Source organism: Stegostoma tigrinum, chromosome 9 (genome assembly GCF_030684315.1).
Source record: "Stegostoma tigrinum isolate sSteTig4 chromosome 9, sSteTig4.hap1, whole genome shotgun sequence".
NCBI lineage: Eukaryota > Metazoa > Chordata > Chondrichthyes > Orectolobiformes > Stegostomatidae > Stegostoma > Stegostoma tigrinum.
Window position 1 is genome coordinate 3,530,131 of NC_081362.1, and position 16,781 is coordinate 3,546,911.

The 16,781-nt window shown below is 41.9% G+C and overlaps 1 long non-coding RNA gene across 1 annotated transcript; it reads left to right on the plus strand.

Moving 5' to 3' along the window:
• Window positions 1–2,671: 2,671 nt before the first annotated feature.
• LOC125454976 (uncharacterized) lies at window positions 2,672–13,821 on the plus strand. Its single transcript, XR_007248122.2, has 3 exons — window positions 2,672–5,206; window positions 9,547–9,648; window positions 13,111–13,821. It is a non-coding gene; the product is annotated as an uncharacterized LOC125454976 (long non-coding RNA).
• Window positions 13,822–16,781: the final 2,960 nt, after the last annotated feature.

A 16,781-nucleotide genomic window follows, 5' to 3' on the forward strand; every position in this document is an offset into this window, starting at 1 on the left:
TGAGAAGGTGTGTGTGTGAATGTGTGTGTAAGTGTGTGTGTGGGTGTGTGTGTGTGAGAGGGTGGGTGTGGGTGTGTGTGTGGGTGTGAGAGGGTGTGTGGGTGTGTGTGTGTGTGTGTGTCTGAGAGTGTGTGTGTGGGTGTGTGTGTGTGTGTGTGAGAGAGAGTGTGTACAGGTTTGTGTTTCAAGTCAAACTGTGTCTGGAAGGAGAAGGAAATGATGTTAATATTCGCACCGCGCCGCCCTTGCGTTGGAAGTGACCGGTTTCCCTGGTGATAAGTCAGACCGGCCCCAAACCCGCGGGCTCCCAGCTCGTTGAGAGAGAGAGAGAGAGAGAGCCTATTTCTGGCCGGTCATCTATCATTGTCAGGAGGATAATGATTCTCATTTCAGCTTCTTATTGATGTTTGTAATTGGGTTATCTCTGAAGGAAAGTGGAGAGCTGGATCGATGGTAGCCAGGTCTGGGAGGGGAGCTGTACCTACTCAATGTGACAGAGAGAACACTCACTTAACACCCCCCCTCCAAAAAAACTCCACATCAGCCTCATTAGCGAGCACAGGAGGATCCCAGGCACAAGGGATGGCCAGATTAACCCTTCCTAAAGGCGGGTGGTGCAGAGACAGAACCTGGGTCGCACGTCCACTCTTAATGAATAATAAAACAAAAACGCCTTCCCCCGAACATTGTCCCGAACTGATCACTGCAGGTCTCAATCCATCAAACAGCATCCGCCAAGACTTTTAGAAAAATCCAATCCACTGAGACAGAAAAAAAACAAGAGAAAAGGGACAAGTTTCTCAGGGTAATGGGGCGGTTAATAGAAAGCACTTCCAAACTTCATGGCGCACTTCTAAGGGGCATTTTAATCTACTTGGATTCCCTGCCCGGTTTGAAAGTTCCCAGCGTCAGTTTGAGGAAACAGTTAGCTCGCCCCCATTCCGCACTGAGATGTCCAAATACTTTTTCTCTTCTCTCTCAGTTTCAATTCTCAACGCAACTCTTCTAACCAAAATCAAACAGGAAAAGTGACATTTGTGTGTGCGCCAGGATGATGTGTCCTAACTCTGCCTGTCTCCCCCCGCCTTCTTTACCAACTTATTAAGAACATGGAATAAATTGTTCAGTGCTACTTCGGGTTAATGAACTCGGCCAGGATCTTGTCTCACTTGTGTTGAATTTTTAATTGGCCTCCTCTCTATTACCTTGCTCGGCTTCTTGGTTTGAAATGTGGGCTGTTCTGTTCTCAATACCGAAAGCTACTCACTCTAGGACTGAATCGGACTGTAAATAATATTTACTTCTCCTCCTAACAGAGAGGAACCAACTGCGATTACAATTCCCTTTCACCACCTTCCCCCCCCCCCATAACTTCTCTCCAATTTCTACTCGAGACGATTAAGTAACCAACAGAATAAAATCCAGTCCGAAGCATGTTTGATTTTATATCTCAGGACTGAGAGGAGTTACCTAAATTCTAACTGGGTTATTTTCTCCAACCTGGGATGGGGGAGTGGGAAGGTGGTGAGGGGGGGTGGGGGTGCGGTTGCAGAGACGGGATTTGGTGATTACGCAGGATTTAACCCACATAAAGACATGCGATAAAACGACGGGCGAATCTGTAAACAGCTTTACTTAGCCCTGTGTAAATATTCCTTCAGAACAGACGGACTAGTGAACATTAGAATTATTTATTCTCCATGATAGGGCATTTGGTTGTAATAGATTTCTGAATGTCCAGTGAAGCTCTTTTTTTAGAATGGGGAATATTAATGTGGGAGGACAATTATCAAGCCGCAAGTCTCTGGTCCACAGTTTTGTTTTGAGCCTTTGAGTTCCGGCGAAGACCTGTGTCCGTCTCTTGTACAGGTGACCATTGTCCCTTCTTGTTCTCTCCTATCCCAATGTCAGAGGGGAAGGGGGAACTCTTGAGAGAAAATGGACTTTGATGGAGAGCTATCTCCGGCAGCAAATGCTCCTCCAGCGGCCCGAAACCACTCCCACACCCCGTGCCCAGAAAGTTCGAATCCCTGACCCTGGACGGAAAAAATACTCGGCGCTTTGTCCCAAATCTTACACAGCAGTGTGCTCAAATCGTCAGCATTTCTGAGCGTGGGTGTTTTATAATTATAAAGCGAACCCCGATCATTTTTAAAACTCCCCCCTTTTACCGGCTGGTTCAGACTTGCCGCGTGAGGCACCAGCTGAAGACACTGGAGTTATCCCTTAGCTTCGCTTTTTACCCCTGTTTGGGGGGTAGATGGGGGTTGGGAATAGCCAACAGCAAGAATCAAACAGATTGAATCTGAACATATTTTCGGAAACGACTGTTTCCTTCTTTTAAAAATAAAGGCAAGAAACAGCGGGAACAAACTGAAATCCTGGGCATGAAACGAAATCCAAATCAAAACTTTGAACAGCCAGAAAGTCAGGAACGAAATTAAAGAGGAATTCTACAGAGAATAATGATCATTATTTTATTTAGCGAAATGTGCAGCGTTATTATGTTTTTTTTGCAAGCTGTTTGTTTGAATTTCTAATGAATCTGAAGCACTTATTTTGATTATTTTGACTGGCTCCACTCAAACTGAGTGGGGGGTGGGGGGGGGGGGGGGGCTGCTGGTATGGGGGAGGTGGAATGTGCCTGTCTGTGTTTAGGGGAACGGGAAAGGGTATTTCATTCGAAGGAGCTGCTGATTGTTCGTTCCCGCAGCTGTTTTACAGCAAAATCAGACTCTCGGAAGCGCGGCGCTGAATTTCCCTGCCATCCCAAAGAACGCTGCCCTTTGAAACTGTCAAAAAAAAAATTATTGTTGCAAAATTTCCAGCTTTGTACCATCAGACAGCTGGGCAGCTAACAGCAGAGAAAGTCACATTGCAAATCTACCCTCAAATAACACACCGCTTTCTTCCCGGATTACAACAGAGAGATGGAAAGGAGCATCGGGACATTTGAAACAAACTCGATGACAATACAATTCCGGAGTTCTCTCCCTCTGTTATATTCCTCGGCTCCTGTTCTCGTCTGCAGAATGGTGCTGAAATTCGTGAAATTAGATTTTCGCTTCGTTTTACAGCGAGCATGGCAATCGTTATCAGAGTCCGTCTCTGCTCGGTTCTAAATCGCTCCAAGTCATTCATTTCATTGAAACTGATTCCACTCGCTGGATTTAAAGTTTCTGTTTTTTTTAAAAAAAGAAAATAAAACGGACAAATGTGGAATCAGGAGCAGGAGTCGCGGGTTGGGAGCAAGTGGATAATATTTGGAAGAAAAGCAGACTCAGCAAATGTGAAGCGAAGGATTTGTGGAAAACAGATTAATGATGAAAGAAGAGCTAATCTTCAGGGCGAGAAATGCAAGAAGACCCGGCGAAACACGTGCGGCATAATTAAATCAGAAATTTATTTTTGTTTTTGAAAACCCCAGTTTGTGATGGTAGGGAATTTTTTTGGCGTGTTTGCTGGTTTACTGAGGAAGGGCAGATATCCCCCTACTGGTGAACAGTCTGAGTTCACTGCAAAGGTCACTATTGTAAAACTCAATTTACAACAGCAATTCGGCTTTGGTGCGACCGTTTAGGTGTAAAAAAACCAAAAACAAAGCGGGGGGGGGTGGGGAAACCACCTTTTGAAACAAAGTTAACGGGGTTAAAGAACGAAGGAGTGCTGCATAATTTTGGATGAAAATTTTCCCCATTAATTGAGGCGCTCTCAGCTCTCCTCACTGTCTGATGCCTAGAAATTGTCTCTCTCTCTCCGAGAGGTGCATCTACAATTGCACTCACTGAAATGACACGTCTGAGCTGTCGTTGTCAAACAGGGTGAGTAAATTATGACAAGCAATTCCTGCAGTAACTGGCCACATGGCAAAGGTGACGCGTCCGCGATGCTCTCAGTTTAATTATTTGTCTCCAAACTCCCGCACAAAGTGGCAGGGGGTGTTTGAAGACCAGAAACGCTGCTTTTCCACCCCCCCCCCCCGCCAACTTCTCAGCCCCATCAAACAATTACACTTGTTCCTTCCACTTTTGATGTTGACACGCAATGAAATGCCCTACAACGTCCCAATATTAGCAACGTCTCTCATTTAGATGCCCCGTTTCTTCTCTTGCCTCGCCCCTACTTTATGTTTTTGTTTAAATGAGACCAGCTACTGTTAACCGTTTCACCAAGGGAAAGTTGGCGAAAATTTGAACAAACCTTACCGAGGCATCATTAAACTGTCACATATTGTTTAAGTAATACCATAAAACGTTTCGTTGACACATCTAACTATTAAAATCTTAAATAATTTTACGATTTAAAAAAAATCACTAAAGTATTTGGGTGATTGATTTAGAATTGGCCAGTGAGAGTGATAATTGCTCATGATTCTTTCAGTTTCCCAGTATTATTGCAGACGCTAATTTTAAACAACTAATTGGTCATTTCCTAATTAGAGTTTATCCGTTTTGATCATGTTATGTACTTTTAAATCGTCAGTTATTGAAATCAAAAAATACATTTTTTAAAGTGCTTTATTTGGGCGGCTGCATTTTTATTCCTGAACTGAACTCATGTTGGATATAAAAAAGAATTCGTTGATTGAGATCTTGCTGGTGAAAAACACATGCGTTTTGTCAAATTGTTCCCCTTGCACTCATCAGGACATTTTTCAAGAGTACAAATTCAAAAGGAAAGCCAGTAATTATATGACATGAGATTGAAATCCTGTCTGAGCAGTGTCCAGGTGAGGCAGCGTTCTGAAATAAACAATTCAGTTGGAGACAGGGAACAGTACCTGTTTAACAATTCCTTTCTCTCAGTCTCTCTGAACAACCCCCCCAACTATCCTTTGAGTCTTGAGATCTGCTGGATCCAGCAAAAGGAATTAAGGCTGACATTGGCAGCTTGATTACCAAGGTCAGAGCAGACAAGTCTGCCTCAGGTGTCAGCACATGCTAGACCAGCTCAGCTCCTATCCACCTGATGAGATCTGATCCAATAATAGTCACTGTGTTAGCCTTTAATGAGGCATCCTGTGAGAGCTTATCAGCCTCCACCTGCTCTCTGTAGTAATACCAACAGTTCCAGGGAACGTCAAAGAAGCACAACCATCCCTTCCCTCCTCAATCTCTTGTACAGGAAGATTGTGTTTCAAACTAACAATTGTCACTTATGTTCAGGCCCTCTTTGATCCAGGTATGTCCTGGAACGGCACCTGACGGTAAGTTCTGATGCAAGAGAAAATGTAAAGACAGAAATAGGACTCTCCATATCTGTCTTGAATATGAAGGATGAGATTATGGGGTGAACTTCAGTAGGAACAATTCAGTTTAGTGTCTCACAATGACAGTGCCTTTTGGGAACTGCAGATTTATCTGATAATGCAATATATCTGTTTCCATGATTATCATAAACACATAAATTATCATCTCAAATGATTTTGCGAAGGTCCTTTATGTTGCAATAAATGGTATGTGACAGTTCAGTCCTTTGGGCAAAGTACATAAAAGCAATTGAATACCAAAAAGATTGGACATGCTAAATAAAAGCTGTGCACTTAATATTTCATCTTGTAATTTTAAACAAAAGGGTAGAAACAAACAGATAGACCCAGTCAGGAAGCTAAAACTGCTGTAAATGTTATTTTCTAACATATGACATATGGCTCTTGATTTTAGCTTTTACAAGCAACGCACAAATATTGTAACCACTTGTCAAGCTTTGCCAACAGACATTCGCTGTTCGTATTTTGTCTTTCAGTTCTGGGAACTAACCTTGTGTTAATGAATAATAGCAAAATGTTGGCTGAGGAAGAGAATTGTTTCACTTATTTTGACCAAATCAGTTTACTCAGGCTACACTATAGTTGAATTTTACCTTCGGCTCAGAGGGTGCTTCAGGTTTTTATCAGGTAAATGCAAATATGGCAAAGGGTGAGAAAAATAATACATGCCACCATCAATAACTTTTTAAGTGCAAACACTGAATGAATAAGCTGGACACTTTATGCAAGAGGCAAAGATTAGGCAAGAGGAATGTGGTAACAGATAGTGCTGGGCAGGAGAGAATGTACACAAAACATTTCTGCTGGATCTTGATCTGAATGTTCTGTCTACACTGTACTTAAATAAACAAATGTCATGCAAGCATAGGAGCTCCATTTATCAACTTGGTTGCCTACCAAAGGGGCACAAGCTTATATATATAAAAATATACACATAAAGTAAAATACAAATCAATGTCACTGGATTTCATCTCTTTCTAATTTATTTAATATTTTCTTTTGTTGTTTGTGTAGATTTGCAGTAGCAACGTCCTGAATATTTCAATAATACAGAATAATGGCTGAAATAAGTGACAATCATTGGGAGTATTACTATAGATTCAGATTACTCATTTAACTTTCCGAGTTGTGGCAAAAAAAAACGTTTTTTAAAAATGCAAAGAAGTGCAGGTCTTGGAAATCTGAACTGAAAACAGAAATTGCCGGAGAAACTCAGCAGGTCTGGCAGCACCTGTGGAGAGAAAGCAGATTTAACATTTCGAGTCCAGTCACCCTTCTTCAGAATGGTTTTGAAGGGTCACTGCTGAAGAAGTGTTACTGAATTTGAAACATTAACTCTTATTTTTAAATCTCCCACCCAATGTTTCATTTGTTAGTTCAGACATTTTTATCTGGATCAATTTTTTTTTCATTTGTTGTAACTTTTTTCCCAATAAATTAATAAGTCTTGCCGAGTTTGACTGTGACTTTTTCTAACATTCTTTGCTGTCCTTCCTTGTCTCCCTCCCACCCCTCCCTAAGCTCTGGACAATGCATGTAGTAATATCATTAACAGTGGTTTCAACTAACGTGGGGCTGGACAACATAGAATCCTTTTATTCCCCATGCCCAGGTAAATGCATAGCATTTTTCAACTGATGAGGAAACTACATTATCAGTGGAAAAAAATGCTAGTAATGGCCAGATATTCAGAGAGATAACAAAAGTCAGAACAGATGAGTTACAACACTGTCTTTGTTGCCAGAGAAATATTTGCTCGGTGTTCAATGAAACTAGTGAAATTTGCAGAAGATGTCTTGGAGATAGTGCTGTAAAATTCCTTTATATGGCTATCTGATGTGGAGGATATATACCAGAGAACAGTGGGATACACAGCCTGCTGCATACATGAAGAGTCTATAAAGTTAAGGACCCAGACATGAGTGAGATAAACTGAGCTTCCTGCAGTCCTCCTGTTTCTTTATTGTATTTGCATGGAGAGATAAACTTATAGACACAGTTCACATTAATACCAATGTCTTCAATGCATGTGAAATAGTTTATGTGTTTTACGATATCAGATTGTTTTGTTTTTTTCTCAGTGGGATGTGGGTGTTGTCCATAAGGCCAGCATTTGATGCCCATCTTTAATTGCCTTTGCACTGAGTGGCTACACAGTTTAAGAGGGTGGTTAAGAGTCAGTTACGCTGTGGGTCTAGAGTCACATGTCAGTCAGACTGGGTAAGGGCAGCAGATTTTCTCCCCTAAAAGACATTGGTGAATGAGATGAACTGAAAACAAAAAAGTGCTGGAAATCACAGCAGGCCAGGCAACATCCATGGAGAGAGAGCAAGCTAATGTTTCGAGTTCACATGACCCTGAGGTTTTACAACAATCAATTGATAGTTCCATAGCCATAATTACTGACACAAGCTGTATATTCCTGCAGCTGCTGTGCTCAGATTTGAAATCATGTCTGGATTCCTAGTTCAATGACATTACTGCTACAACACTGCCTCTGCATGTATGCCAACATCGTCAAAAACAATGCTTGCAACACTGCACAGATTTTTGTTGTTGCTCTGTTGTGGTTTCTACGCTGATTGCTAATGAGTACTGACTAAACCGTAAACTCCTTAGATTAGACAAATCACACTGCAATGCCATTGTGACTGGTGATATAACACAGAGCAATATAATTGTTTGTCTGTGCTGTGGAGTGTACTCTGTGAATGCTGGATTTTGCCAGGCATTAAATCTAATAGAATTATAACGGTGACATTTTGTAATACAGTGATCTGAAAACAACAACTTGCATTTATGTAGCACTTTCCAAACAGTAAAACAGTTTTCGGGAGAGGTTGTCAGCCATGTAGGGAGATATTAGGATAGGTGGCCGGAAGAGACAAAGGGGTGCAGTGAGAAAGTTGTGAAGCTGAAGACGTGATGGCTAATGATGAAATTCAGAAACATGTAACAGGTCAGAATTTGAGGCACGTCCAAAATGCAGAAGGTTATCAGGCTCAAGGAGATTGCAGGGATAGGGGTGGCTGAGTGGCCTACTCTTACTTGTATGGTTGAAGTTGCAAAGGGTTTTGTAAATAAATAAGGATGAGAATTTTCAAACCAAGGTGTTATCAGAACAGGCATAGGCTAATGAATACAACAAAAGGGTATGTAGAACTTGGTGCGACTTAAGATATAGGCTGATGAGTTTTGGATGATCTTAATTTTATTGATGCTGAAAGATCAGAGACCATCAAATAGTAAATGTCCAGGGGATTTCAGCAGCAGATGAGCTTAAACGAAGGGGTGTGAGATGATGTTATGGAGCTGGAAATAGATGTATTTATAGAGTGTTAGAGTTGTACTGCATTGAAACAGACCCTATGGTCCAACTCTTCCATGCCGACCAGATATCCTAAATTAATCTAGTCCCATTTGCCAGTATTTGGCCCATATCCTTCTTAACCCTTCCTACTCATATACACAAGTAGATGCTTTATAAATATTGCAATTGTACCATCCTCCCCCACCTCCCCTGGCAGCTCATTCCATTTATGCATTACCCTCTGTGTGAAAAAGTTGCTCCGTAGGTCCCCTTGAAATCTTTCCCCCCTTACCTGAAACCCATGCCTTTTAGTTTTGGACTCCCCTATAATGGGGAGAAGACCTTGGCCATTCATCCTATCCATGCCCCTCATGATTTTATAAACCTCCAAAAGATCACACCTCAGTCTACAAAATTCCAGGGAAAATGGCCCCATCCTTTCAGCTTAAACCCTCCAACCCGGCAACATCCTTGTAAATCTTTTCTGAACCCTTTCAAGTTTCACAACACCTTTCCTTTAGCAGGGAGTCCAGAATTGAATGCAGTATTCCAAAAGTGGCCAAATCAATGCCCTGTACAGTCTCAATATAATCTCCCAACTCGACGTACAAAATGCCATTTCGCTACCCTGTCTACCCGAGACTCCGCTTTTAAGGAATTATGATCCTGCATCCCAAGGTGTCATTGTATGGCAACACTCCCCAGGGGCCTGCCATTAAGTATATAAGTCTGCCCTGATTTTCCTTGTCTTTAATGTTAAAGAAGTGGCCAGGTTGGAAACAGAGATTGTGCTGATTAAAACAACGAGCTTACAAAAGCTCTGGGTCAGCATCACACAATGCTCAAGGTGAAAAACAGATTGGGGTTTGAAAACAGAGATTGCCATAAGAAGTGATGACATTGGCTTAGTTTCTTCCCAAATTCCAATTTCCCAAAGCTTAACGGGTAAAAATGTCTTCTCATATAGTACTGTTTGGAGCACCGGCCGTGTGACAAATTAGACGCAGTGCAAGGAAGAACATACGCAGAAAGTGTTGTGTTAGGTTTCTTCAGTGATCTACTCCCTTGGGTAAGTAGCTCAGCACTTGGATTTATTTAAAGTTTTAACATATGAGGCGGAACAGGCATGTTAGGTGGAAAAACTATTTCCTTCGGTTTGGGAAATTCAGGATTAGGACCATGGACTCAAAAATCCGATAGAAGCCTTTCAGAAGGCGAAGCCAGGAAGCACATCCACACACAATGGGTGGGCGAGCTTTAAAACTTTCTACTACAAATACTAATTGTTAGTTTTTAAAATTGTTAACAAAAGATATTGGGCAAAGTGGAGGAGACCGAGAATGACCCATATGTCCAATCATGGTCAGCCATGATGAGTTTGAGTGGGAGAACAGCTTTGAAGGCTGAATTGCTATTGGCGCCAGATGGGAATGTGTATTTAAGGTCACATTCAGATCAGCAATGATATTATCGAATGGCAGAACAGGATCAATGGATGCATGATATAAACTGGGTCTCTTAATATAACTATCACTTCCCTACAAGCCCGTTACTGACAAGATGTCAGTTAAAAAGATCATATTTGTTGCCATTACCTTATAGTAGCCTTATGGTCTGGTTTCACAAGGTTCTTTGTGACATTGCTTGGCACTGTGTTGCTAAGATATGCTATATATGCTATAAGATGTGCTATATGTGCTATAACATATGCTATATAACTCAACAATTCATCACTTTAAAGGAGGGATCTGCTATTAAATAAAATGAAAACCCAGGACATCAGAAAACTTGGCACAAGACATTTGTGAGAATAGCACTGCTTCGGCTGTTGGTGACTTCAAGGGGATATGCAACTCTATAAGGCCATTGGTACAAAAGAAGAATGCCCAGTTATGAACAATATCCAGTAATTGTCAAGTTAGGTCATTTCATTATTGGTCTCAGATATGAAATTATTGATTTCAGCCTGTGACCTACTGAAGAAAGTACTGCGAATATTTATTCTTTGATTTATCTGAGGGCTGAAGGAGGATATTTGGAAAACATTCTATTAAAATTCTAATTCTGGTATTGAATTGTCTCTAGAAGACCTGGATAGATGTCATGTTTAATACAAATGTAGTCTAGCTCTCCAAATTAGACACGAGAGTTTGCCGAATGTAAAATGAAATGGAAACAGCTTCTGAAAGAAACATATTAGAATAGCAATGAAGAATGACTCAGATAACTGACATATTTTTAGCAAAACTGCTGAAGCTTCCAGATTAAATTGAAGAACAAACATTGAAGGGGCCAGAATGTACTAAGGTTATCACAAAGCCTCGCAGATGTAGCTGCAGAAGTCAGAGATGAAAGGATGGTGAGCTTTTAAATTTGATGTCCTTGCACAGGGAAATGCGGAGATCATTCTCCCATCTACGTTTACCTCTCATCATTGGGAAATCTGGTACCAGGTGAGTTCAGATATACCTGGCATACAAAAACTGAGAGTGAAACATAAACAAAGTCACTCAGAGTCTTGTTGAAGAACTCTGTTATGTTAGATATTTAAAGCCCCCTCTATAATGATTTGAGTGTCATGCTAATGTTGCAGGTGAGTGCAGCTGGTAGTAAGATTACTAGATTTGCTAGGGCTGATAACTGGGAAGACTTGCTGCAGCTTCAGCCTGGGGATTGCTCAATACAAAGGTAGTTTTTGTTGAGCTTTACATTTTAATCTGGTGCACAGGATGCACAGTGAGGCACAGAATGAACTAACATTCTCACTCTTCTGCCCATTGAGGAAATTTGTCATTAGTCTAAGCGGAAGGCACGGGTGGCCCAGATGATCCCAAATGAACTGATTCCAAAACCTGCCCTCGAGGCTCGGGCTGACTCCCGTCACTGGGAACTCATACCAGAATTTTCTGCAGATGCCACTTGCTTGCACTGGAAGGCAACATATGTCATGAAGCAAGGAAGAAAGCAACAGTGGGTTTTTGAGAAACTTTGTTTTCAAGGAATGTAGGCCTCCCCATCAAGATCAGTGTTTGCTGCTCCTACCGTAAGTTGCCTTGAATTGAGTGATTTACGGGGCCATTTCTGAGGACAGTATGAGCCAACCACATCACAGTGAGTCTGGAGTCACATACAGGCCAGATCAGGTAAGGGTGGGGAATTTCCAACTTCAAAAAGCTATGAGCAAACCAAATGGGTTTTTACAACAATTGATAGTTCCTTGGCCATTATTGAATGATAGTCACACCAACACTCAGTTGGGGACCTTGGGCCTTGGGCTGTGATGTTAGCTCGGGCGAGTGTGCTCAGCAAGAAGATTTCACACCATCACCCGCCTGAAGACCAGGCGATTTTATCTCTGAAACTTTCATCTGATCAGGATGGGAAACGGGTTGTCTCCTCACTTCTTTTCTGAAATTCTGGGAAGATCCCTTTCAAGGCTGAGTTAAAGGATCATTTTAAAGCAATGCTATGTTTCCTGAAGTGCGGCTTCTCTTCCCAAAAATTTGGACCCAATTCCGGCTGAACCGATGGTCATCAGCTAGGCTCACACATTCATGAATATCGCCTTGGAGGACAGCTCCACGGCTCTCAGTTAGAACTGGAGACTCAGGGAGGCTGATGGTGGGAGGGAATGTTCTGGGTGGGGCAGGTTAAAGTGGCCCCCTTATGGTCTGGAGGGACAACTCCATCTCCACCTTGACCAAGAAGAGAAGTTTTAAATTCTATCTTCTTGAGTCCATATGCTTCTTCCCACCAGATTGACTTGATAGGTGAAACCAGAATGGCTGCCCTCTAAATCAGGCCTTTAAGGACACTCCAAGCCCGTTCATTATATTTGTTTAAAACACTTTGGATAAGTACATGAATTAAAAAAAGGTTTGGAGGGATATGGGCCAAAGCAGCCACGTGGGACTAATGTAGTTTGGGATTATGGTCGGCATGGGCTGGTTGGATCGAAGGATCTGTTTCCATGCTGTATGACTCTATGACACCAACATATATGCTGAAACTCTGGTTAAAATCAGACTGTAAGGAAACTGGCCTTGCAAACAGGGTTAAAATTGCCTCTAATCGGATTTTAGATCAGGTAGCACAGACTGGGAGGGGAGAAAAAATTGGCAAGCAACAAAAGAAGAGATTTTTGCAGGGCATAAACAAAAAATAACTCACATTGGACCTTTCATTCTAAACATGAGATCTTTGTTTCAGAGAACACAAAGAGCAAATGATTTACTGTGTGTACAGTAATAAATTTTGTTGTCCTCCCACAGGAAATTATGTACCGACTGCACAAGTTTGGACAAGAAATTTGTGATTGAAATAATACTGATATAAGGTATTAGCCATAAAATGCCAGCATTTAGAGTGCTCCATAACTTTTGGCAAAGTTGTTCTCTTGTCAGAAGTGTCAAATCTATATTTACAGCATAAAACAGTGTGTAGTGTGCCATGTAACTGCGAGCATTTTTAACCTTGTTTGTAAATTTTGTCAGCTATAAAATACTGATGCTGCCCTTTTATACCCATAAAGTAACAGATGCCAATAACAACCAAACTCAAACAAAACCTCGATCAAAAATATCGGCTCCCCGGGGAGGTTGTTAGAGAGCTGTATGGATGATCCCGTGAACTGAGAGGGAAAAATCGTTCGTTTTCTGACTGGTAACGGAGCTGAAAGTTGAGATTTTGCAATATTTGACTCTCACTTTGATAACTTTCAATATAGTTCCATGGTTATGAATTTACTTGGATTTACACAGGTAAAACAAGGTTTCCGACATATTTCCAGCAGAGTGGGAGCAGGTCCAAGGACATTTCCAATCATTAAACTTTGCTGTTTGTTCTCATAGCTGCCATTACCATTATTGAGGCCTTACCATTCTTCAAAACTCTGTGCATTCTCACCAACTGAAAGCAGAATGGGATGCTGCAGGAAAATGGGATGCACACAGCAAGATCCCACAAACGTCAATCTTTCAATGATTTTCTAAAGATGTTCTTGGATGGATAAACATTGGCTCCTTACCTTCAGAAAACAGCAACTTATATTTAAAATTTAAATAACTTATATTTGACTTGTACCTTTAACATAATAAAGCACCTCAAGGCGTTTCACATGTGCATTATAAAATGAACTATGGAAATGCCAGTTAAAGAAACCCAGAGAAGCAATCTACACTTGTCTGCAAATTTAGGGAACAATTTGGTTATTTAAATCCGTGAAAATCATTTTTTTAATTCACTCAGGGGACTTGGGTGTTGCTGGCTGGGCCCTGCATTTGTTGCCCGTCCCTAATTGCCCCTTGAGAGGGTGGTGGTGAGCTGCCTCTTTAACCGCTGCAGCCCATGTGTCGTAGATCAACCCACAATGCTGTCAGCATGGGAATTCCAGGATTTTGACCCGGTGGCTATGAAGGAACGGCGATACATTTCCAAGTCAGGAAGGTGAGTGTCTCAGATGGGAACTTGCAGGGGATGGTGTTCCCACGGATCTAAAAATGGCTTGAAAGGTTTAAAGCAGTGTAATAGTGGTCATGTTGTTGAACTGTACATCATTGTCACTGCAAACTCTGCATGAACAATACATTCAACATAAAAATAAGCATCCAAGTGGCCGGTGAACGTGAATGCACAAAGTGCAAACATTGAATGTTCCGGCACCACAAAACAGGGGAGGCAATGACCTAGTGGGATAATTGTAAGACTACTAATCCATTAACCTAATATTGTAGGAACTTGGGTTCAAATCCCAACTCAGCAGACTGTGGAATTTGAATTCAATGAAAATCTGGATTTAGGAGCCTAATGAAGACTATGAAGCCATCATCGCTCTTCCTAAAAAACCAGCTGGCTCACTAATGCTCTTTAGGGAAGGAAAATGCTGTCCTTTCTCTACAGGGCCTGACTCCAGACCCAGAGTAAGTGGTTGATTCTTAACTACCCTTTGAAATACCCCAACAAGCCACATTGTTGTAACAACGGTTAGAAAGGGGAAAAAAGAACGAAAGTGACCTGGCAATGGTGAAGGTACTGAAGATGACTTGGAAATACATTACTATTCCTTCAGTGTCGCTGGGTCAAAATCCTAGAATTCCCTCCCTAACAGCATTGTGGGTCTACCTATAGAACACAAACTGCAGCAGTTCAAGAAGGCCGCTCACCACCACCCTCTCGAGGGGCAACTACGAATGGGCAAGAAATCCTGAAGAAAGATTGAACCTGTCATTGTCTACAGGAATAGTGCCAGATGACTGGAGGAGAGCTAATGTGGTTCCCCTGTTCAAGAAGGGGAGTAGAGACAACCCTGGTAATTATAGACCAGTGAGCCTTACCTCAGTTGTTGGTAAAGTGTTGGAAAAGGCTATAAGGGATAGGATTTATAATCATCTAGAAAAGAATAAATTGATTAGGGATAGTCAGCACGGTTTAGTGAAGGGAAGGTCGTGCCTCACAAACCTTATTGAGTTCTTTGAGAAGGTGACCAAACAGGTAGATGAGAGTAAACCGGTTGATGTGGTGTATATGGATTTCAGCAAGGCGTTCGATAAGGTTCCCCACAATAGGCTATTGTACAAAATGCGGAGGAATGGAATTGTGGGAGATATAGCAGTTTGGATCGGAAATTGGCTTGCTGAAAGAAGACAGAGGGTGGTAGTTGATGGGAAATGTTCATCCTGGAGACCAGTTACTAGTGGTGTAGTGCAAGGGTCGGTGTTGGGTCCACTGCTGTTTGTCATTTTTATAAATGACCTGGATGAGGGCGTAGAAGGATGGTTTAGTAAATTTGCAGACGACACTAAGGTCGGTGGAGTTGTGGATAGTGACGAAGGATGCTGTAGGTTGCAGAGAGACATAGATAAGCTGCAGAGCTGGGCTGAGAGGTGGCAAATGGAGTTTAATGCAGACAACTGTGAGGTGATGCACTTTGGTAGGAGTAACCGGAAGGCAAAGTACAGGGCTAATGGTAAGATTCTTGGTAGTGTAGATGAGCAGAGAGATTTCGGTGTCCATGTACACAGATCCTTGAAAGTTGCCACCCAGGTTGACAGGGCTGTTAAGAAGGCATACAGTGTTTTGGCTTTTATTAATAGAGGGATCGAGTTCCGGAACCAAGAGGTTATGGTGAAGCTGTAACAAAACTCTAGTGCGGCCGCACTTGGAATATTGTGTACAGTTCTGGTCACCGCATTATAAGAAGGATGTGGAAGCTTTGGAAAGGGTGCAGAGGAGATTTACTAGGATGTTGCCTGGTATGGAGGGTAGGTCTTATGAGGATAGGCTGAGGGACTTGAGGCTGTTTTCATTAGAGAGAAGAAGGTTGAGAGGTAACTTAATTGAAACATATAAGGTAATCAGAGGGTTAGATAGGGTGGATAGAGAGAGCCTTTTTCCTAGGATGGTGACGGCGAGCACGAGGGGGCATAGCTTTAAATTGAGGGGTGAAAGATATAGGACAGATGTCAGAGGTAGTTTCTTTACTCAGAGAGTAGTAAGGGAATGGAACGCTTTGCCTGCAACGGTAGTAGCTTCGCCAACTTTAGGTACATTTAAGTTGTCATTGGATAAGCATATGGACATACATGGAATAGTGTAGGTTAGATGGGCTTGAGATCGGTATGACAGGTCGGCACAACATCGAGGGCCGAAGGGCCTGTACTGTGCTGTAATGTCCTATGCTCTATGTTCTATGTTCTGACACTTGATGTAATTTTGGAAACAATTGGAGCTGTATTGTGAGTTGAAAGGAGTCTAGAACCAGTAGAAGTCTTGGACACTTTATTCACAAAGCAGCTGGAAGAGGCTATTGATTAGTATAAAACTGAACTGGGTACATTGTGAAACTTGTGGCTTTGCTTATTTAATTGAACTATTTGTAAGGGCCAGGATGGCTTGTAAGATACCACGCAACGGTTTAAAGGAGACACAGCCTGCAATGAGTAATTGTTAAAATGTAGCCAGCTCAAGAAATGGTGACATCAGTTCATTAAAATAAAAACATTTTCTAGAGCATTTTCTTTGTCAGTTATTTTTCTCCTCTGCCTTTTTTCTTCTCGTTACTGGTAAGCAGCAAAAACTTGCCATGCATTGATTCCGATCCTGGTCCACACCAGAGACCTGGTAATTTGCCACAGAGCATGCCTTTAGGAATGTGGTCGGAAACTATTTGGGACCCAGGCATCGGAGTCATTGCCCACTCAAGCA